The 22,458-nt window shown below is 48.6% G+C and overlaps 1 long non-coding RNA gene across 6 annotated transcripts in view; it reads left to right on the plus strand.

The window, feature by feature from the left end:
- Positions 1-293: 293 nt before the first annotated feature.
- LOC146870457 (uncharacterized) overlaps positions 294-22,458 on the plus strand; it is a 421,457-nt gene continuing 399,292 nt past the window's right edge. For 2 of the 6 annotated variants that reach the window (XR_014978140.1, XR_014978134.1), the window contains exons 1-2: positions 298-381; positions 13,823-13,900. This is a non-coding gene — a long non-coding RNA (uncharacterized LOC146870457). Of the gene's footprint in view, positions 382-1,083; positions 1,201-13,822; positions 13,901-22,458 lie in introns of all 6 variants that reach the window. The other 4 variants (XR_014978133.1, XR_014978137.1, XR_014978136.1 and 1 more) reach the window with 3 other exon arrangements.

Raw genomic sequence — 22,458 nt, forward strand, 5'->3', positions numbered from 1 at the left:
TACTGGTAATCTCAATTTAAATCATATGCCCTATAAAAAAAAATGACGATCGATGTAGATCGTCATGAAACAGGCACGTTTGTGATCATAACATTAATTTTGAATATTGGTGACTTTTTGAGTAAATTCTATTTGACGAAACTTAAAGCTTGATACATATAGATTAGTAATTATTTATTGATATTGTTGAGGTAAGGAGAATGCCGTTTTTGTGATCTCTTCAATATGGCCGCCGCATGTAAGTAGCCAAATAAAGTGAATCAATACCAGTCCTATCTTGATGACTAATGACTAAAGCGTCTTTAAAAACATAATGACGCGATGAGAAGACGCCAACGCTTAAAGAATTTGATGATATGCTGTTGGAACACCGGACAGCAGGTAAGGGTTGCATTGCATACGAATCGTTCTTTGATAGTGTCTCATTACAGCGAATTGTATGCTGACATTTACAGGATAGACGGCCCTATGTCGGGTACTTTTTCGAAGGAATCCAACGTCGCTTTATACTATTTCGGTTAAGTAACTAAAAAACTTGGTTACGATATTTAGATATAACAAACGTTGCCTTACATGAGGGCTAACAACTTTGGAGCGCTTTATGGGCTACGTACTCTCCATGTAATGTTTGTTTTGGCTTTTATTACAAGGTGGGGTGGCCATTCAGTTCGTTTTTATGTGGACTAAGATGACGTATTCGGGAGATCACACTATACAGACAGTAGCCAAAGAAAATTGTTGAAATCATGATTTCCTTTTCATGCCTGTATGTTAGATACAGGACCAATTGGATGATTATACGTTTGAACTGGTGGACTATGTGGCGTAAATGCAAATAATGAGGGCCATAGTATATATATATATATATATATATATATATATTGATTTGATATATGAGAAATAATGGACCAGCGTTTTATTTATTTATTTCAACAGTGAGGACAAAATATGGTCCTATGAATGAACGATGTGGCGTAAATGTAATTAGTGAGGGCCTCAGCCTACTCCCACATATACATATATATGCATTGATTGGATATCTGACAAATCATGGACTAGCGTTCTACTTATTTATTTCAACAGTGAGGACGTAATATGGTCCCAGCAATGAAGATCGCTTCATCTTAAATAATTTGGAATCTATATGCCTAGACTGATGATGACTGGATCTGTTATTACGCACTTCACAGTTGACATTTGGTAAGAATTGTCATCTACACAGCATAAAGTATATGCTGTTTTAGCTGTTCTAGACTTGCGTTTTCTTGTTTGTTCCCTTTGGGGAACTTTATTTATACATATTTGGATTCCTTTGCAGAATCCCTGTGATAGGACTCTAATGGAGATTGACAATTTGTGCAAGAGATTTACTGATCACATGAAAGAATAACTCATTTTGGAGGTGAGAATTGATTCTCTCACTATTCGAAGTAACATTGGAAGCGCACTCTATATACTCGTCACATGGATTATGAGATGGGATATAGCAGTTAGTCGTTATATTCTAACATTTCAACTTCACTTTAGGGTGAATGCACTTAGACTAATGGAATTTCTGGTGATTGCAAAATCAATCTGCATCACTATTTTCGGTGAAGTTTTACCTTAACCTAAAGGAGGCATTTCAACTAAACTTTATTGTGTGCCCTGTTTGTGTTCCTCGTGGTGATGGTTCTTGACAGAGGTGTCCTTAGAGTAATACAATCCATGTAAATAAGATATAGGTGATTTTTTAATATGTATAAATAATGATAAGGGATAAGTTGCTGATATATGTAATTCTTGCAGCCTTGAGGAAGCCCTGTCGGGCGAAACGCGCGTCGGCTGCCATGTGAATTTGGAATAAGGTTTAATTATTGACAACTCGACGTGGAATTGGACCAATATTTCAAGCTCTCTGTGATATTTGGCACAGTGGAATGGACATAATTATATTGAATCAAATGTTGATATATTGATCAGGATTAATGTATTCAAAGAACTGTGATAGTGACTTTGTCCTGTTGTGCTACGGTGCCTATGATGTGCCATTGCATCATTACCCTGGACCCAGCAGACATTTTGGGTGAGGGAAAAACCTTAATGAACAAGTTACTTACCTTCGGTAACGATGTATCTGTAAGAAACATTAGTTAGTTAGATTCCTCACCTTAGAATATCCCCAGGCGTCAGGCTGGATCCGGAAAGATTTTTGTAGCAATACCCCTTGCGCGTCGGTAGGCGTCGTCGGCAGCTCCGCGTCCGTCGTCGGCGTCGTGCGCCGGAATGACGTCGTCGGAGTACTTAGACGCCGCCCTCGCGCGCTGACGTCAGTTCTTATACATAGCTTTCCGCGCCAGGGACGCTGAGCCTTGCAAGAGACCGACACTGGTGCCAAAAAATCTAGGGCCCTGAAAGGGAGAACCTTAACCCTAGATGTCGGTTCGCAGAACGGGGAGGCTGGGTTGGTCGGTGAGGAATCTAACTAACTAATGTTTCTTACAGATACATCGTTACCGAAGGTAAGTAACTTGTTCATCTGAAAGAAACACATTAGTTAGATTCCTCACCTTAGAATAGATACCCCAGCAATACCAACCCCGGAGGTGGGTCTGCGAACCAAGATCACACCAGAAAGTCCTGGAGAACAGAACGGCCAAAGCGGCCATCTCTCCGGACTTGGTTGTCCAGGCAATAGTGCTTGGCGAACATGTGCAGTGAAGTCCACGTCGCCGCCTGACGGATGTCCTGCAAGGGGACTCCCCGTCCCAGGGCAGTTGTCGCCGCTGTGGCCCGGGTGGAATGGGCTCTCAGCCCAACAGGCGGGACCTTTTTCGCCAAGGAATAGCAGAGTTTAATACACAACACAACCCATCGCGAGATGGTCCGTTTGTGCACAGCTTTACCCTTCTTAGCACCTACATATCCAACAAAAAGTTGGTCGTCCACCCGGAACTGTTTTGTACGGTCCAAATAAAAGGACAGCGCACGTTTTGGGTCCAGGCGGTGGAGCCTCTCTTCATCTTTTGAAGGAGGCGGAAAGAAGGTGGGCAGCGTGACAGATTGCCCGATGTGAAAGGGAGTCCCGACTTTAGGAAGAAAAGAAGGACGTGTCCGGAGGACAACCTTATCCTGATGAACCGAAATGAAGGGAGGCTTAGCTGACAGAGCCTGGAGCTCACTCACCCGCCTAGCGGAGGTGATAGCCACCAGGAAGGCAGTTTTCAGAGTCAGTAGACGAATGGGACAGTTGTGAAGGGGCTCAAAGGGAGCGCACATCAGAAAAGTGAGAACAAGGTTCAAGTCCCACTGAGGCATTACGAATGGAACAGGAGGGAACATATGAGTAATGCCCTTGAGAAAACGGGAGACAACAGGGGACTTGAAAAGAGAAAGCTGATCAGGAAGCCTTAAGAAAGCAGAGATTGCAGCAGGATAACCCTTCAAGGTGCCCAGAGCAGAGCCCTGCTGGGCTAAAGATAGAAGAAAGAGGAGAACCTCAGAAAGAGGGGCAGAAAGGGGATCTACAGCCTTTGCTGTGCACCATGCCACAAATTTGTTCCACCGGCAGGTGTATACCGTCTTTGTGGAGGGACGCCTGGCTGCCAGAATGACATCACAGACTTCAGGAGGCAAGTCAAATGGCATCAACTACCGCCGCTCAATCTCCACGCATGGAGGTGGAGGCTGGACAGGTTCGTGTGGAGGTCCGTCCCCTACTGCTGCGACAGAAGGTCCTCCTGAAGAGGCAGTCGTATCGGGGGCTCGATGGACATACTGAGTAGCTCGGGATACCAGTACCTTCATGCCCAATCCGGAGCCACCAAGATGACTTGGGCCCGGTCGCGCCTGATCTTCTTCAGCACTCTGGGCAGAAGTGGTATAGGCGGAAAGGCGTACAACAGACCGCAACGCCACTCGCGACGAAAAGCGTCTCCGAGCGTGTGCCGCCTTGGAAATTCCAACGCGCAGAACTGCTGACATTGCGCATTCTCTTCGGTGGCGAATAGATCTAACCAAGGCTCTCCCCACTGCAGAAAGAGACCTTCTGCCACGTCCGAGTTCAGACGCCATTCGTGATCCATCATGCACCGGCGGCTGAGTTAGTCTGCTCTGGCGTTCAGAGAGCCCGCCAGATGTTGAACCACCAAGGTGATGCCCTGATGTTCCAGCCATGTCCAGAGGCGCAGAGCCTCCTGACAAAGGGCCACGACCCCACCCCGCCCTGTTTGTTGCAATACCACATGGCGGTGGTGTTGTCCGTGAGCACCTGCACGACACTCCCCCGGACAGAGGGAAGGAAGTCTTTCAGTGCAAGTCGGAACGCCCTCAGCTCCAATAAGTTGATATGGAACCGAGTCTCTGCCGGAGACCAGAGTCCTCTGATCTCCGCCTCTTCCATATGGCCCCCCCATCCCAGGAGGGATGCATCCGTCACTACGACATGTTCCGGTTGGGGTAGGGAGAGGGATCTGCCGCTGATCCAATCGCGATTCGTGAGCCACCACTGCAGCTGGTTCGCAGTGCCCTCCGAGATCAAGACATGGTCGGACAGGGTGCCTCCATGCTGGGCCCACTGAAACTTCTGGTCACACTACAGAGCCCGCATCCGCCACCTGGCGTGGGGTACCAACAGGATGCAGGAGGCCATCAGCCCCAGAAGCCGCAGCACCAACCTGACCGAAACCCAGGACAGAGGCCGGAAGATGGAAATCAGGGCCTGAATGTCCCGGACCCGCTGTTCCAGCGAATAGACCCGGAACTGTGCCGAATCGAGAACCGCCCCAATGAAAAGGAGCTTCTGGAAGGGACTCAGGTGCGACTTCGGCACATTGATGGAGAACCCCAGCGAGTGCAGGAGGTCGGCCGTAGTCTGGAGGTGGGAGACGACTTGCTGGGGCGAGCCCGCCTTCAACAGCCAGTCGTCGAGATAGGGGAAGACTGGAACCCCTGATCTGCGCAGATGAGCTGTGACCACCGCCATCACTTTCGTGAACACCTGAGGGGCACTGGTGAGGCCGAAGGGGAGCACGGTGAACTGAAAGTTCTCCTGACCCACTGTGAACTGCAGGTAACGCTGGTGGGCCGGCAGGCCGGGGATGTGGAAATAAGCGTCCTGCAAGTCCAACGCTACCATCCAGTCTCCAGGGTCTAGGGAAGACAGAACCTGAGCATCTTGAACCGGTCCTTCCGGAGGAAGGAGTTCACGCTCCTGAGGTCCAAGATCAGGCGTAGGCCCCCTTTGCCCTTCTTGGGAACCAGAAAGTAGTGGGAATAACAACCACGACCTACTTCTGGACCAGGAACGCGCTTGACGGCCTCTTTGGCCAAGAGGGCTGAAACTTCCTCTCGTAGAAGATGCAAATGATCCCCCGACATACGGCGGTTCTGCGGTGGCATGGCTGGAGGGATCGTCTCGAAGGGGAGGGAGTGGCCCCTTTGGACGATTTGCAGCACCCACCTGTCCGACATGATGGAGCGCCAGTGGAGCAGGTGATGGCGAACTCTGCCGCCCACTGGCGTTGAATGGGCCTGAAAGCTCGGACTAGGAGGGCTTTGAGGCGGATGCTGCCGGAGTGGATGTGGACTGACCGGCACGTTGACCTCCAGTACCGCCTCGGCGGAATCCACGTCCGCGTGCAGGTTGGTTCTGCGGCCGGTGGCTGGGCTGACGTGAGGAGGTGCCCCTTCCTTGGCCACAAAAGGCGGAAGTTTGCGGCCGCGGGGCCGAAAGACCCAAGGACTTGGCCGTGGCCCGGGAGTCCTTGAACCGAGCCAGCGCACTGTCCGCCTTCTCACCAAAAAGGCGAGTGCCATCAAAGGGCATGTCCATGAGGGGACTCTGGACATCCCCCGAAAATGACGTGGACCTCAGCCAGGCGTGACGCCGAAGCGCCACCGTGGTGGAAATCGCCCGACCCAGCGAGTCCACACCGTATGGTGTGCCGTGCTGCATCTCGACCGTCAGCAAGTGCTTGAGCGAGTCGTGCCCGGGCCTCCACCGGGCACAAGGGCAGCACGTCCTCCACCGTATCCCACAGAGAGTTGGAATAATGGTCCAAAAGGCAAGCAGTATTTAAAGACCGCAGCCCCAAACTCAGGGACGAGAACAGTTTCTTGCCAAACTGTTCCAACCTCTTGGATTCCCGATCCGGAGGAGCGGACGGGAAGGAGGATTGGGAGGTTGAGGCCTGGATAACCAGACTCTCGGGGGTGGGGTGTTGGGAGAGGAAACTGGGGTCGCCCGGAGCAGGGCGGTGGCGCCGGGCAACGTTCCGGTCCACAGGAGGAACTGTGGAGGGCTTGGACCAAGAGCCCTGTAGAACGTCTATGAGGGCCTCATTAAACTGCAGCAGAGGCTCAGTGGAGCTTGTTGTCGGTTGAAGGACCTCTGTGAGGACATTAGTCTTCACGGCCACAGCAGGCAACTCCAGCCCTAGGGCTTCGGCCGCCTTGCGCAGCACCACCTAAAAGGCTGCACCCTCCTCCGAGGCCACAGTCGGAGGAGAGATGAAACCAGCGTCCGGGGAGGTATCCAGACCGCTGGCATCCCCCAGTTCGTCTGCCCAGTCCTGTGAAAGTTGACCCTGGAGGGCCATAGGGTCCTCAGACCCCTCCCAGTCGCCCCCGTCATCCGATTCCTGATAAACAGGAGGAACGATCGGAGCCGGACGGTAGATGAAAAGGTCATCCATCGACGTCGGGCGCCGTGCCGGCGTCGGGTCCGGACAGGGGCTAAACAGGGGAACGGCGTCGTCCGGAGACGGCGCTGGAGGTGGAACCGGTGTCGGCGGAGGAGGCGTCGTGAGGTCGACCGGCGCCGACCGAGATCCAGGCCTGGATCCCTCAGGGACCTGCGGCGTCGGAGCTGTCGACAGCGAAGGAGCCGTCGACGGCGCGGGGCCGCCGGCACGCGAGGTCGCCCAGTCGAACCTGCGGGGCCCAAAGGCGCGAAGCCAGGCCCCTCATGGCATAGAGGAAGGCACTGACCTCCGCCGGAGTCGCGTCAGACCTAGGGACCGGCGGGTATGGGGGACGGACGCGGCTCCTGTGGAGCTGCAGGACCACCCTGACCGGCGAGGGGAGTCCGAAGAGCGATGTAGTCTCTTGGACTTCTTGGAGTGCTTCGACTTACCCGAAGACCCCGACGAGCGATGACGATGACTGCGGCTCCGCGATCGGTCCTTGGACCTCCTCCTGGACCGGGACCGAGAGCGGCGCGGAGCCGAGTGCTGAAGCTCGAAGCTTTCGGGACCGCTCCCGCCTAGCTTTCGATGTCAAGGCCTGGCAATCGAGGCACGACTCCGTGTCATGGTTGGCCCCCAGGCAATAAAGGCACCGGCGATGGTGATCCATCACCGACATCAGGCGATTGACAGGCGTCACAGGCCTTGAAACCAGGCACCCTACCGGCACCAGAGTTGAGTCGATAGACCAAAAGAAGTCAAAAAAGTTAGTCAAAAAATGACTAGGGGTAAGCTCTTCCCGGATCGGCGCTTAATGGCGTGGAAAAAAGAAGCACTGACGTCAGCGAGGGCGGCGTCTAAGTACTCAGACGTCATTCCGGCACACAACGCCGACGACTGACGCGGAGCCGCAGACGACGCCTACCGACGCGCAAGGGGTATTGCTACAAAAATCTTTCCGGATCCAGCCTGATGCCTGGGGATATTCTAAGGTGAGGAATCTAACGTTTTTCTTTCAGATCGGCATTTACATCAATTCTTCTGCCAGTCATGCTGCTGCTGTGTAACGGAGCAATACTCTTAGTCAATACATTCACTGCATGATTGAGGAGCCTTCCTCTTGCAAACTGTCAGGTTGTTACATTATAATGGGGCAGATATGTTAGGTAGAAATACACCTCTCCGGAACCAATAGGAGTGCTTGTAACAAGCATTCTTTCTTTCCAGCAGCACTAAACTTCTACCAAGTCTCAGAAATACTGAAACACATCCATTAAGGTGCTCAAAACTCCTACTAAGCACTATACAAGTTCATAAACTCTTCAAGAATCACAAAGTGTGTTAAGTCATGTGTCCTGGAGTACCGGAATCAGTAAAGTAGTTTGCAGAACACTGTTAGTTTTATTCAAAATCACCGCTTTTCTTTTTTGTCTTTAGTGCCAAGAATTCTGCACCATTCTTAGCTGTATTTATTGTGACCTTGACTCCCATTGACAAATTAGTATTAAGTGAATGGCAGTGTGTACATCTAGAGTTAGGAGGCACACAGTGCATAGTTGGTCAGTTTGAATACATATCTTTTCTATCAGAGGATGTGTCAGACCCCACTCAGTGGCCAAGAGGCAAACATGAGCTACTGGGCTTCTGCCTTGGGAGCTGGGGTCAATTGCTCTGATGTTCCGTAATCCAATCTACTATGGCTCAGAAAACTAGGCCAGGTACAAATCCTTCAGCACTTGAGTCTCAGTGGTAGAAATGGCAAGCAGTCACAGGCTTCTCAGGGAGGAATTGTTGGGGAAGCACTAACTCAGAACTCAGCTAGCCAGCAACACAATATCTGGTTGCCCAGCACAGTGCTTTACTTGGATAAGAAGAGTACTTTAATAAGCACACTTAAAATGGAATACCACCATAGGTTATGGTAGCAGGTACAAAAATATACACTCGAACTTGAGCTACTGCACCTTAAGAAAACAAACTATATTTTCCATTTACCAGGATTCCCTCTTAGTGTGAGACTAAGCAGGTTTCTAAAAGGCTAGAGAGTTTTTTGTGCAACATGCAACAAGTCTCAGGAGTAGATAAATGATGCTTGCAATCAGTTTAATACAGCCCCCTTGGTACAGTCTCACTACAACGCAGGTCTTCATGTCCTTCAGCAGCACGCGCCTTCAATCTCTTCCCACCTCTGGGATGAACTGTGGTGGTTGCAGAAGCGGCTTTCGATCTGTGTACTCTGCTGCAGGATGGGCAGCCAGACCAGCAGTCTAGAGTCTTTAAGCAAATGCAGGCATTTGCATTGCCAGAAGTGGGTCAGATGGCAGGCATTGGATCAACTTCTGTGTCACTTGGTGTTGAGTAGCAGATGGCCTGCTCAGATTCAGGGACACAGCGGCTTGCTGGCAGCCATGGGGTGCACTTTGTGAAAGCGGCAGTGGTTACAGGTCTTGGTTTTGATAGCAATGAACACCATGGGCACAGTTTTTCACTTTGCTGCGAGAATAGCCACAATAGTTTTTATCGTTTTAATTGCACGGAGGGTAGCTGCTGATCCGTGATTCCCACTTGGCAACACCAATTTGAAGAGACCAATCCCATACTTGCAGGCTCACTAGTGTTTCTTTGTAGTCTCTCTTCTCCTGGTTGAACCTCAGCAATAGGGTCTTGCTGTCTCTGGCACTCCCTGGATGATCATCACAAATCCTGCAGAGTTGGCAGGATCTTTCCCTATCTCACCAGGCACACAGGTTGGCTTCCAGGTTCTTCAGGTAAGATACAGCTCTTCCAGCAAGGCAGGATTTCAGGTGATATCCCGTCTGGAAAGCTGGCTGTCAGACACACAAAAGCTCTGGATGCACAGCTGACCTCACAGTACCTGCAGAGCACTCCCGTCCTTGGTACATATTACTGTAACCATACTGAGGTCAGTGGCTCTCACATTTTGTTATATTCCCAGGTTAGGCCCATGTAGCGAAGCAGCTGATTTCTTACATTGTCTTCACAAATAACATTTCCAAGCTGTGACCTTTTGCATACATTTGCACGCATGACATTGTTTGATTTGTTTCTCTGAAACTAAACTTGTTTTACATCTAGCTTTGCACAACATTATCACAACACCCTGAACATCATGTACAAGGTCGAGTTCCTTACTACGTACAAATGTCATCACTATCTTCATCTACAGGGTGACACTATCTTCATCTACAGGGTGACCGTGCTATCTACATATCCACAACATCACTATTTTATGAGTACATCACAAGGCTGCTTTCTATTATAAAAGATGAGCATCCCGATAGATTAGTAGAGGAGGTTCTTCCACTGACACTGAGGGTCCTTGCATGCTGAGAAATAATCACGCAGCTGCCTGACATCTTGTGAGGGGTGTCCAGTTCATGACCAAGATGGGATCCTTCACTCTATCCCAGCAGGTAATGGGTTTGGATCGTCCCTTGAGGGGATTTTTGGCTCTACATCTACACGAACTCTAGGTACACTTAGAGTAGGGTCCGCATAGTAGGAGTATGCTAGATTACTGCCTTGTTTATATGCCTGCATATATACAAATGTTTAGCACCATGGTAGAACTGTATCTACTATTTACGCTTTCACTGGTTGTAATCCCATTTATCTGCTTCTGTCTTCTAATCATTGCAACACGCGTATTGTATGCAAGAATAACGTTGGGACAATAAATATTATTGAAAACGGCCCACTGTGTATTCTCTGTATATTTCTCTGGAAATAAGTAAGCACAAGTGACTGAGCGAAAGGTATTGTACTGTTTCCACGATCCCTGAGGGGACTGGGTTGCCATGTTCAGTGGTTGCTAGAAACCATTCGCTCCTTGGTAGGTTAGGGGGTCTAACAGTGGCAGGGTTTGGGGTAGTTCTTTCAAGTGTCCTCTTTAGGCTGTTCTCCAGACAAAGCCTTTGTCTAGAGTGATGCTCCTCATAGCAGGGTAGTCTCCAGCCTGGAGTACCCACAACAGAGGCACAAAGAGGCATTAGCTTTCTATACCTGACGTATCACAGCCACACTGCACAGAGTTCAGGGAGAATACAAAAGGCTGACCTCACCTAAAAGATTCTTTCCACTCTGAACGGTAGAGACTACAATCCCACCATTCAGGCACACCATTTTCCAAATGGCAGTGCTACAGAAAGACTAATCAGCAGCTTCTCTCAGCAAAAGGGGCAAAAGTGCCTAAGTGAATTTCTAAATCAGTTTTCTCTGTCCTCCTTCCCCACTTTATTGTCTACGTCTCCTGCCGCCTTCTTCAGGAATGTCAACAAAACACCTCCGTTGTCTGCGAAAACTATCTCACCTCCATCTAGTGCACATGAGCAAGCTAGAGACTTCCAAAATGGAACCCGCAGGCCACCGTTACGCTGGCACATTTGTGGACATATTGCAAGTACTTCACAACCACATACACAAACATGCATAACGTTTATTTGGGATGTTAGCCCAAGGATTAGTGTTAGCGCTGAAACAGAACTAACACGAGTGGGGCTGATAGACATGCATTCCAGTAACACAGATAAAAATGTCTGAATGCTGTCCCACCGATGAATGAATGAAACATCATTTAGAGTGCACACGCCTACTCCAAGGAGTGCCCCGGCGCTAGCAGCAGTTTCTCTGCAATAGAGACCACTGGATGTAGTTACCTAATTTGCATAACAGCCAGGTTTTTAATTTCTTTCTGAAAATTGCAAGTTCCGGGGTGGCCTGGAGTGCCAGTGGGAGTTGATTCCAGGTTTTAGCACCGAGATACGAGAAAGATCTTCCTCCGATTCTAGACCGGTGGATTTTAGGCATTAAAATGTGTCCGGCTCAGTGCTGGACCTTGGGGGACTTGGCTTCTATTGTCCAGGAAGGAGGTCAGCCACTTTAATGCCGAGGCACCAATCCCAATGTTGTGGAGCCGATCCAATAGTGTCATGAGGGCCGGTGTCAAAAGCCGCCAAGAGATCCAACATGATCAGAATGGCCTTGCCCCCACAATCAAGCTTGTCCTTGATGTAGTCTGTTACTTCAAGATAGCCTGAGATAAGTGAATTAACATGTTTTTCTAGCACTTTTGAAAAGACAGGGAGAAGAGAAATAGGTCTGTAATTGGACAGGACCTTGTAGGCAGCAGACAGATTAGTGGGAGGATGTTCACATTTTTCCATTTTGTAGGCATTTTTCCAGATGCCAGTGATGCATTTAGGACTTTGCTAAGCAATGGATTGATGGCCTGAGCCAACTAGGCTAAAAGACGGGGTAGGCAAGGATTGGAAGGAGACAGACTTTAAACACGTAATGGCCGATAGGGACTCATCCATGGACATGGGAGAGAAGTAGAGGAGTTGGGGTGCTTTGCCCAGGGATATCCTGGGGGCGTGCAACTCAGTGGCACAGATATCATCCTGTGGCAAGTATGCCAGGGAGGCTTGAATAGAGAATACTTTCTCATGAAAGAATTGTGCCATTTGGTTGGTCCAATTGGCCGTGGGTTGCTGGTAATTCATGGTGGACTCGATTTAGAAACCTCTTCACAATTTTGAAAATCACTTTCGACTTTTTATCAGATTCCTAAAAAAAATTCTTACAGAAGGTTTTTTTCTCTAAGCTGACCTTTGCATATTATTCTTTTAGTGCTGCCTTATAGGTAAGTTTGTCTTCTGGGTTATACTCTTTTCGCCATATCCTTTCAAGACGCTTACAGTGTTTTTTGATTGTCTTTAGATTATCGTTAAACCAAGGGGCTCTGAGGGAGTGACGTTCCAAGAGTGGAGCTAGATCATTTATATTATGGGTAATCTATTCATCCAGCTGGGAAGCGTCAGCCTCAGTATCACCAGTAAGTGTGGGGTGGACATTTCAAGGGCATCACACAGATCAGAAGGCCGAATTTTGTGAAAAGCTCTCATCATAATTTTCGTTTCAGCAAGGAGACATTCTTTTTGGAACGTAACGACCAGTAAAAACGTATTAGGCAGTGATCTGACCAGGTTAGTGGTTGCGGATCATCGACTTTAAGCATTATATTGGAAACCATGTGATCCAAGATGTGACCTGCCAGATGAGAAGGCTTAAACACATAGTGGGTCAAGCCCAGGGCGGACAGGGTGTCCATGATGGATGTTGCCTCCGACTCCAATGGCTTGTCCATATGAAGGTTGAGGTTTCCCAGCACTAGAAAATGTGCATATTTGAGGAACCAAGATGTTGGATTGTTGTTTAGGGATCTCAGGAAGGGACTGGCCAGGCCGGGAGGTCGATATATCAAGACTCCGGCCTCTGACTGTTGAGGCGACAAAAAGCAACAGAACCCCAAACATTCCGCTCCATCAAAATCCCCAAGAGGTATTGGGATGCTGTCAAAATTATTTTTATATACGGCTTGCGTGACACTGCTAACTGTGTGAGGTGTGGCATGGCGGATGCAGACTTTTTGCATGTGGCATGGCAATGTGCGGGTGTGGCAGCCTTCTGGTCGGAAGTGACGAAACTGTTCACTGATGTTGTATTGGAACCCGTGCATGTGTACCTGAGGTGTGTCTATTGGGTTATATGAACCGCCTAAAGCCCTGTAATAGACACATTGTTGCTGTATCTACCTTATTTGCGAAGCAGGCTGTGGCGCAATGTTGGGGGGCAAAACATACTCCGACAATTAAAAAATGGCTGCGTGAGCTGTTGTATTGTAAAACTCTATTATTGACTTACGAAGAAGAGTTACCTGAAACCTCTCGTCCCAGAGACTTTTGGGCTCCACTAACCGCATACCTGTTGACAAGGCCGGACTTGTAGTGACCCTCTATATCAACACTGTGTGCCCTCATGTACTTGCTGATTTGCTGTAACTTTGATCCCCTCATCATCCGCGGAGTTTGGTTTTTATTGGGCCCGTCCGTGGGGTCCCCATTGGCTGTCTCTCAGTGTACCCTCCTTTGATAACTCTGCCTCTGTATAATATTGTGTTGTTTCTATTTTGTCAATGTACTTGTCCTTAGCTTCTTCTGCCTCAAGGGGGGGGGGGGTTGGGTGGGCTGGAGGGGTTGGATTGGAGTTGATCTCTGGTGATGGAATGTGGATCTTGTTAACAGTCTCTGGGTTGAAACTAATAAACACATTAAAAAAAAATATATATATTTTTATAGATTATGGCCACCCCCACCTGTGCTGACCGGACGGTCCTTCCTGAGGATTTTTTAACCCTGTGGGATAGCTGTAGCTGGGTAAGATTTGAAGATTCAGTGAGCCATGTCTTGGTTAAAAATAGCATGTCTAGTTTAAATTCCTGGAGTAGTTCATAGACCTGCATATCATGCTTCTGCAAGGAGTGGACGTTCAGCAGAACCGCCAAGAACTCCCCAGATAGTTTTGTGGAAACAGATTTGAGAGTGTCGCTCACCTGAAGACACAGGAGTCCAATTACATTGAGGGCAACGAAAACCAGCATTCTTCCCTACACAGGATAGAGAGTGGCGAGCGCAGTTAGTCTCTAAAGAAACTGTGTAGGGCGGCACTGTCATCTACATGCTAAACCTGTGAGAGGGATGGTAGATCACTGTCAGCAAAATTATGGCATGCTTGGTGGGCCCATGCAGGTGATAGGACAGGTAAAGGACCTCAGTCAAATTAAGTGACGGCCTCTGTGCATAAACTAGAATAGCTTGATACTAGTGCCAAAATCAAAAACAGGGATGCCAGGTTATCACGGTCTGGCCCTCAAAATAGAGAAATGTGACTGTACACTTTGCAGGTGACATTCCTGCCCCAATAGCATGTTCAGGCAGTATTGTTTTCCTAAGTAAATATAGCTTCTCTTATGGTCTTTTCTCTCTGTACATGTGCAGTTGACTCCTGTAAATCTGATGTTTTGTGAATAAAGCTGATGAACCACAAAATCTAAGGGCATATTCACTAGTAAAGTGGCGAAGCGTGTCATTTATCCAAGAAGGCTAACGACATGCTCCGTCACTTTAGAAATGCTGGGCTGCAATATTATTACAAGATTATGGTGCAACCCTGCGCTTCCTGTGCTATGGCTAAATTTAGCTGCCTAGGGCCAACGGAGGCACCCTTTCACAATAGTACAAGGTCGTCTACATTTCAGGGGAAAATGATGTGCAGGAAGGTGTCCATTTCTGCACATAAACAATCTTTAAAAGGCGTTTTGTAACTTCTATGTGTACTGCTCAATGCAGCACACAGAAGTTGCCAAACGTCATTTAAAAAAAAATAAATGATTGTTTATGTGCAGGAAGGTACACCTTCCTGGACATAAACAATCATTGGTGTTTTGCTGTGTCCATGTGTGCTGCACAACGCAGCACACATGGAAACAGCAAAATTGAAGAGAAATTAAAAATTTCTCCTTTTATCGCCTTGTTAAGACCAAAAGGGCTCATACAACCACAATACCTGAAGTGGTGGTACATTAGGATATATTGGTATCTTGGCAACACAGCAGAAGGCCTCCTTACCACTGACCCTTGCTGTTTGCAAGGCAAACCTGAACTACTACCCGGCCACCAGTTTCAGTCTCCATCCTTGCTTTTTCACTGCTCAGCCACAATTCCAGCAGCACAGCTCAGTTCACCAGATAAAAAAAGAAACCACTACAGTTATTCACCTTTAACCTCTAGACCACAGAAGACTTCATCGAAGCAGTAAACACTTGTATGCCAGCAGAATCAACCGCAGACCACTCTCCTCCTGAATAGCTCTGCAGCCAATCCAGTCAGAACTGACGACAACTCCTTGAATATAGGTATCTTCCCAAAGGAATGTCTTACATAAAATCCTCCCTAAACAAACCTGCCTAGAAACAAGAGATCCTTCTAACGTCTGGCCAATAACAGACTGTTTTAGTCAAAAAGATGGAATGATTGAAAGACCTACTTTAAGGCAAATATCTACATTAGAGTCCAAGCATGTGTAAGGACTTGATTCACCAACCTTTGGAAAGTGGCAGGTGCATTCTTCAAACCAAAGGGCATTACCACAAATTGATAGTGCCCACTAGGGGTAGAAAATGCTGTCTTTAGCTTTGCATCATCAGCTAGTCTGATCTGCCAATAGCCAGCTATCAGGTCAAATGTGCTTAGAAACTTGGCTGAGGCCAAAGTATATATTGGCTCATCTGCCCTCGGGATGGGATGGGCATCAGTCCTAGTGACTGCATTGAGACCCCTGTAGTCTACACAAAACCTCATCTCTCTTTTCCCACCACTGGTGAGAGGTTTAGGAACCGGGACTACTGGACTCTAGCCCAAGGTCTAACTGAGGGTTCAATGACACCCAAATCCAACATCTTTTGGACTTCTGTCCTTATACAGTCCCTGACATGGTCAGGTCGCCTGTAGATCGTATTCTTCACAGGTAGACTGTCCTCAGTGTCCACTTCATGAGTGCACCAGGTGGTCTGACTTTGAGTCAGTGAAAACGCATGTCTAAACTGGCTGAGAAGGTTTCTGCAGTCAGTTTGCTGCTGGGCAGTGAGACTGCCTGCCAAGGCTACACCATCAACTGACCCATCATCAGCGTTCTGAGAAAGCAGGTCAGGAAGTGGTCACTCTCTTCCTCCTGCCCTTCATCAGTAGCCATGAGCAAGCCCATGTCTGCCCTGTCAACATATGGTTTTAGTCTGTTGATATGAAGTACTCTATGGGGACTCCTAGGGGTTCCAAGGTCTACCAAGTAGGTAACCTCCCCTTTCTGTTCATCAATTGTATGGGGGCCACTCCATTTGTCCTGGAGGGCTGCTGGGTCCACAGGCTCCAACACCCACACTTTCTGTCCTGGCTGGTAAACAGTCAGTACAGCCTTTTAGTCACGCCAGGCTTTTTGCAGTTTCTGGCTAGCCTCAAGGTTTTTGTTTTGCCTTTTTCATGTACTCAGCCATCCTGGAGCGGAGACCAAGTACATAGTCCACTATGTCTTGCTTTGGGGGCTTGAGAGGTAACTCCCATCCTTCCTTCACCAAACACAATAGACCCCTGACAGGGTGATCAAACAAAAGTTCAAATGGGCTGTAACCAACCCTCTTTTGAGGCACCTTCCTGTATGCAAATAACATGCAGGGCAAGAGTAGGTCCCATTTTCGCCTCCGCTTCTCTGGGAGTCCTTTAATTATGCCCTTTTAAGGTTTTGTTGAATCTCTCAACGAAACCATTGCATTGTGGGTGATAGGGTGTGGTGAATTTGTAGTTCACTCCACACTCCTTCCACATAGCAGTCAAGTAACTAGACATGAAGTTTGCACCCCTGCCAGATACTACCTCCTTAGGAAAGCCTACTCTTGAGAACACACTCAAGAGAGCTCTTGCCACTACAGGTGCAGTAGTGGTCCTTAGGGGAATTGCCTATGGTTACCTGGTGGCATGATCCACCACCACCAGCATAAATCTGTGCCCAGATGCTGTTTGGGGATCTATGGGACCAACGATGTCAATCCCTACCCTTTCAAAGGGCACCCCCACCACAGGTAGTGGTATCAGGGGGGCCTTTGTAGTGCCACCTGCTTTGCCACTGGCTTGGCAGGTTACACAGGAGCGACAAAACTCATTGGTGTCTTCAGACATGTGGGCCCAGTGAAAGTGAGGGACAATTCTGTACCAAGTCTTGTTCTGGCCCAGGTGTCCTGCTAGGGGAATATCATGGGCTAGTGTCAATAAGAAACCCCTAAACTTCAGAGGTATAACCAACCTCCTGGATGCACCAGGCTTGGGGTCTCTACTCTCTGAGTAAAGGAGTCCATCATCCCAATAAACCTTATGGGTGCCACTAGCATTCCCAGCAGCCTCATCAGCAGCTTGCTGTCTGAGGGGTTCAAGAGAGGGGCAGGTTTTCAGATCAGACCTGGAAGGGCCCCCTGTCCCCAAAACTCAACCTGGTCAGGTTCAAGCTCCTCTGGGTCAGTTCCTTCTTCAGGCTCAAGATCATCTCCCTTAGGAGACTGATCAGCATTCTGAGTCAGGAGGAAGGCTCTGCCTTAACCCTACTGCTCATCCTCCTGTGAGGCACCTGGTCCATTATTCCAGAATCCAGGGCCTGTCCAGCTTTAGACATTTTTGCCTGTGACCTGGTCACAGCAAAGATATGTGCAGGGATCCCTAACATTTCTGCATGTGTCCTGAGCTCCACTTCAGCCCAAGCTGAAGTCTCTAGATCATTGCCAAGCAAGCACTGTACTGGTACGTCTGTACTTACCACAACCTTCTTAAGGCCAGTTACCCCTCCCCAGGAGAAGGTAACCACTACCAGAGAATGGTCTGTTCTGACATTGCTAGCATTGGTCACTTGGTACATTTCACCAAGTATAATCTGCCCAGGATCCACAAGATCTTTTGTCACCATTTTGACACTTGCTCCTGTGTCCCTGAATGCCCAAGTTTCTACTCCATTTATCAAAGGCTGTTGTCTGTATTTGCCCAGGTTACTAGGACTCACACAGGGGGACATATCCATGCTCCCATCACAGACAAGCACAGCCTGAGTTGGAACTCTGACTAGGCCAGAGTCCATCTCAGAACCCAGGGCCAACCCTACTACACCCTTATTCTGTGTATTCCCACCACCAATTGTAACTGCACTAGGGGGAGCAGGTACCTTAGGGGCATTGGTGGGGGCTGGAGTATTCTCTTTGGACTTGGTGCAGTCACTGGTCCAGTGAGTTTTCTACTTACAGATGTTGCACCAAGGTTTCTTTTGGCCTTTACCCTTACTTGACTGTGGCTCCCCATTAGAAGAAGACTTGTGGGGCCCTTGAGAAGACTTCTGGTCTTTACCCTTGTCCCAACCCTTGTCAGAGTTCTTGGTATCTTGCTTCTTTGGGTCACCACCTTGGTTCTGTACCTTCTGCCTCACCCTGGTTATGACCCATTTGTCTGCCTTCTTTCCCAATTCTTGGGGAAAGGTCAGATCAGAGTCTACCAGGTACTGGTGCAACAGCTGATTTTGACAGATATTAAGAATCTGCTTCCTCATTATCAGATTGTACAATCCTATGAAGTCACACACTTTACTGCCCAGTAACCAACCTTCCAGAGCCTTAGCAGCACAGTCAACAAAGTCAACCCAGTCTTGATTTTGTGCTTTTTGGGTGTCTCTGAACTTTAACCTGTATTGCTCAGTTGTTAGGCCAAACCCATCTATTAGTGCACTGGTCAAGACCTGGTAATCATCAGCATCCTCTTCTCTTACAGTGAGGAGCTTATCTCTACCTTTGTCTGCAAAGGAGAGCCTTAAGATTGCTGCCCACTGACCTTGAGGGGCCTTCTGTACTTTACAGGCCCTCTCCAAGGCAGTTATCCATTTGTGGATGTCATCCCCACTCTGGTAGGGAGGGACAATCTTACTTAGGTTTCTATGGTCATAAGACCTCTCCCTATCTCTAGGGAAATTGCTGCCACCAAGGGACTCTAGTCCCTCCTTTTTACTAGCTCTGTAGAGCTCTAGGGCTTCCCTATCTAAGGCCATCTGCTGCTTTCTGAGGTTGAATTTGTCTTGCTCATACTTCAGCAGTCTCTCTCTCCGCTCCTGGGAGGTTTCCCTCCCTCTGTGAGAAGAGACAGAGGTCCTGTAGGAAGGTGGAATCTGACTGCATGGTTGGCCCCACTTTTTTCCTGGTGTTTGAATGGTTTTTGACTAGTCTGGCTGGGATCCTGCTATCCAGGACCCCAGCCTATCTGCTTACTCCCTTAAATGACTGGTGTGCATATTAGATGCACTAGTGATTGGATACTGTGGTACCTTATGAACCCCTAGTATATGGTGCCTTAGGTACCAAGGGCATAGTTACTTCACAGGCTTACCAGGGGCTGAAGCATGTATTATACCACCCCTGGGAAGCAGACTAAATCTGACACCACAGGCCTGCTACTGCAGCCTGGGTGAGGTAGTGTTAGCACTCCTCACTGAGGTATAGGTTCCTATATCTCACCTTACACACACATATAAACCTATCAGTCACCCCTAAGGCAATCCTGAGGGCAGGGTGCTTGGTTTACAATGTGAGGGGGTGCCTCTGCATGAGCAGGGCCCCTCTGCAGCTGGCAGAGTCTATTCTCTGTGGCTGTTTGTGGATGCGGTTAAACCATATACTCTTACATGCATTATAACCTAGTGGTAAATGCTAACTTTGGAATGACTGCATCAAAACATGTCGTGTTTGGTGTCAAACAACTTGGAATCATACCCCCACACCAGTAACTGGTGTGGGAGTATGATCCCACCCTTCTAGAGGGGAAGACATGTACCTACTGTGGAAACATGGTAGAAATCTGAAAGAGCCCTGGCATCACAAAATGGATGCCACCAGCACAGACACTGGGCTGCCCTCCTGCTGCTGACTGAAACTCACAGTGGAGGAGGCCCAACAATAGGCATCCTGTCACAGGGAGGTGTAACCACCTTCCAGACAGGATTTAGTGTATTGGGGCTGGGTGGGTGCACTCCTTGAGTGCTTTGAAGTCCTGCACTGGGGGAGCAGTAGGCTCCTCTGTGCATATGCCAGCTCAAACCGGTTCAGGGGTTACCTGCCCCTGCTCTGGTGTGAAACTGGACAAAGGGAAGTGGGTGTAACCACCCACTCCCCTGACCCTCCCAGAGAAGTGGTCATAGATCTAGTCCCTCCCTTTCCTTTAGTATAAGATAGGGAAATCTTGCCATTGCAAATCAGATACCCCTGGACGACGCTCTACAAGAAGAATCCTGGCCCTTCGACGTTCCACTACCTTTGGAAGACGGAAGAATCTCCCTTGGAGTCAAGGAGTGACTCCCCTGCTTGGCAGGCACCAAAAACTTGTATCAACGGTCGCAAACTTTCCGGCTCCCGCCGAAGTCCAAAGTCCCTGCAGCCCGGAAGCGGATTTCCTGACTTCTCGATGGCCATTGTCCCCAGAGCTGAGGCGAGTGGACCCCACGAGTGACGAGGAACAGCAATACCCGGGTACCGTGCACTATTGTCAAGTGCAACCCCTTCACGACGTTCTACGAACTTGTGCATTGGACCACGTGTGGTCCAAGCCTACAGCAGGATTTCCCTTGAAAATCAGAGGCCTACCTCATCCCGAGTGACCGTGGGCTCCTGTGAAGCGAATCCTCACGAGGCGTCTTCGCGATCCCTTGCCGGTTGGCTTGTGGGTCCCCTGAAGACTTTATCATCGAACCAAAGGGCTCCCATGGTTGCTCCAGGTCTGCCCTGACTTACCCTCGCTGGGTGAGTCCCTCAGACCTTGCTGGTCTGCACCGCTGACTTTCTTCGATTTCCACGAGACTTGCTGTTGCCAAGGCATCCATTTTGTGATGCCAGGGCTCAAAGTCCTACCGGGTTAGACCAGTGTGAACAGGTCTCTCCCTCTAGAAGGGTGGAATGCTACCCCAGCCGCCAGAACTGGCCGGTTGGGGGGGGGGGGTAGTATTCCAAAGCGTTTGACACCAAACACAACATGTTTTCGTGCAGCCATCCCAAAGTTAGCTTTTACCGCGAGGTTATAATACACTTAAGATTATATGGTCAGGCTGCACCACAAACAGCATCAGAGGAGGTACTCCGAACGCTGCAGAGGGGCTCTGCTCATGCAGGGGCACCCTCTCACATAAAAACCAAGCACTCTGCCTTCAGGATTGTTAAGGCCTGCCATAGGAGTGACTTATAGGTTTTATTTGTGTGTGCAATGGTAGTGATATAGGTAGCCTATACCACTGTAAGGGGTGCAAGCACACCCTTACCCCGGCTGTAGTAGCAGACCTGTGGTGCCATTTTGGAGTGCTTCCCAGGGGTGGCATAATACATGCTTCAGCCCCTGGTAGGCCTCTGAGGTACCTATGCCCTACGTACATAGTATACCATATACTAGGGGCTCATAAGACACTCCAGAATCCAATTAGATATGTACCTAATGTACATGGAAACCATTTTAGAGAGGAAGCAGCTAGGCTAGGGTCCTGATTAGCAGGGCCACAGCCAGACTAAGGTCGAAAAACAGTGAAACACCAGCAAAAAGTGGGGGTACCCATGTGAAGCAGATCCTACAGCATGCATATATTATTAACTCTCCCTTGTGTTTGAAACTGTTCATCTTTCAAAGCTTCTACAGAGACTTGCATCATTAGAATGCAGGGAGCGAACTGAAGCCGATTGCATTTTTTCTATTAGACACATTATCATCAAACTTCATCCCTTCAGGTCTCACCATTCAATGCATAACTAATGTACCTCACAATTCTACCGCCTATTTAAAATGAGCCTTGACTCTCTATTGGACTTAATCTCCAAATTTATCTTAACGTTCACTGTTAAGTAGATAATACACAAATCCTATTTAAGTATGAAAGACCATCTGTCTTTGATTCTTACGTATATGGACACTGCCTCAGGCAGTCAAATGAAGGGTGATCGCAATTTCGCAAACCACAGAAAACGAAAACACATCACAAATTGGCATATTCATTTGCGGAAATGGACCAAACACCGCCCATCAACACTATGGCCTCAGCTACCAGGTTCACCACCAAACAACTGAGCCCAAATGAGGAATCGAGGGGTAACCATTGACTCCAATCTTTCAATTCTAATCAGATTGTGTTTGTCCAATATTTTTCAACTGCATAGTCTGTCACTTCTTTCCCTCAAATTGGCTATAAAGATAGCTCTGACCCCATTGCTGGAAATGTTTGTCTTGCGCCATTTGCTGCAAGTGTTGGCCCCCCTCCGCCCTCCTGAATGTCGGGTGTAGTTGCGCCGCAGTTAACCATGTCTTGACTTCACCGTTCACTAGTGATGCCC

This window comes from Triturus cristatus, chromosome 1_1 (assembly GCF_964204655.1).
Source record: "Triturus cristatus chromosome 1_1, aTriCri1.1, whole genome shotgun sequence".
Lineage (NCBI taxonomy): Eukaryota > Metazoa > Chordata > Amphibia > Caudata > Salamandridae > Triturus > Triturus cristatus.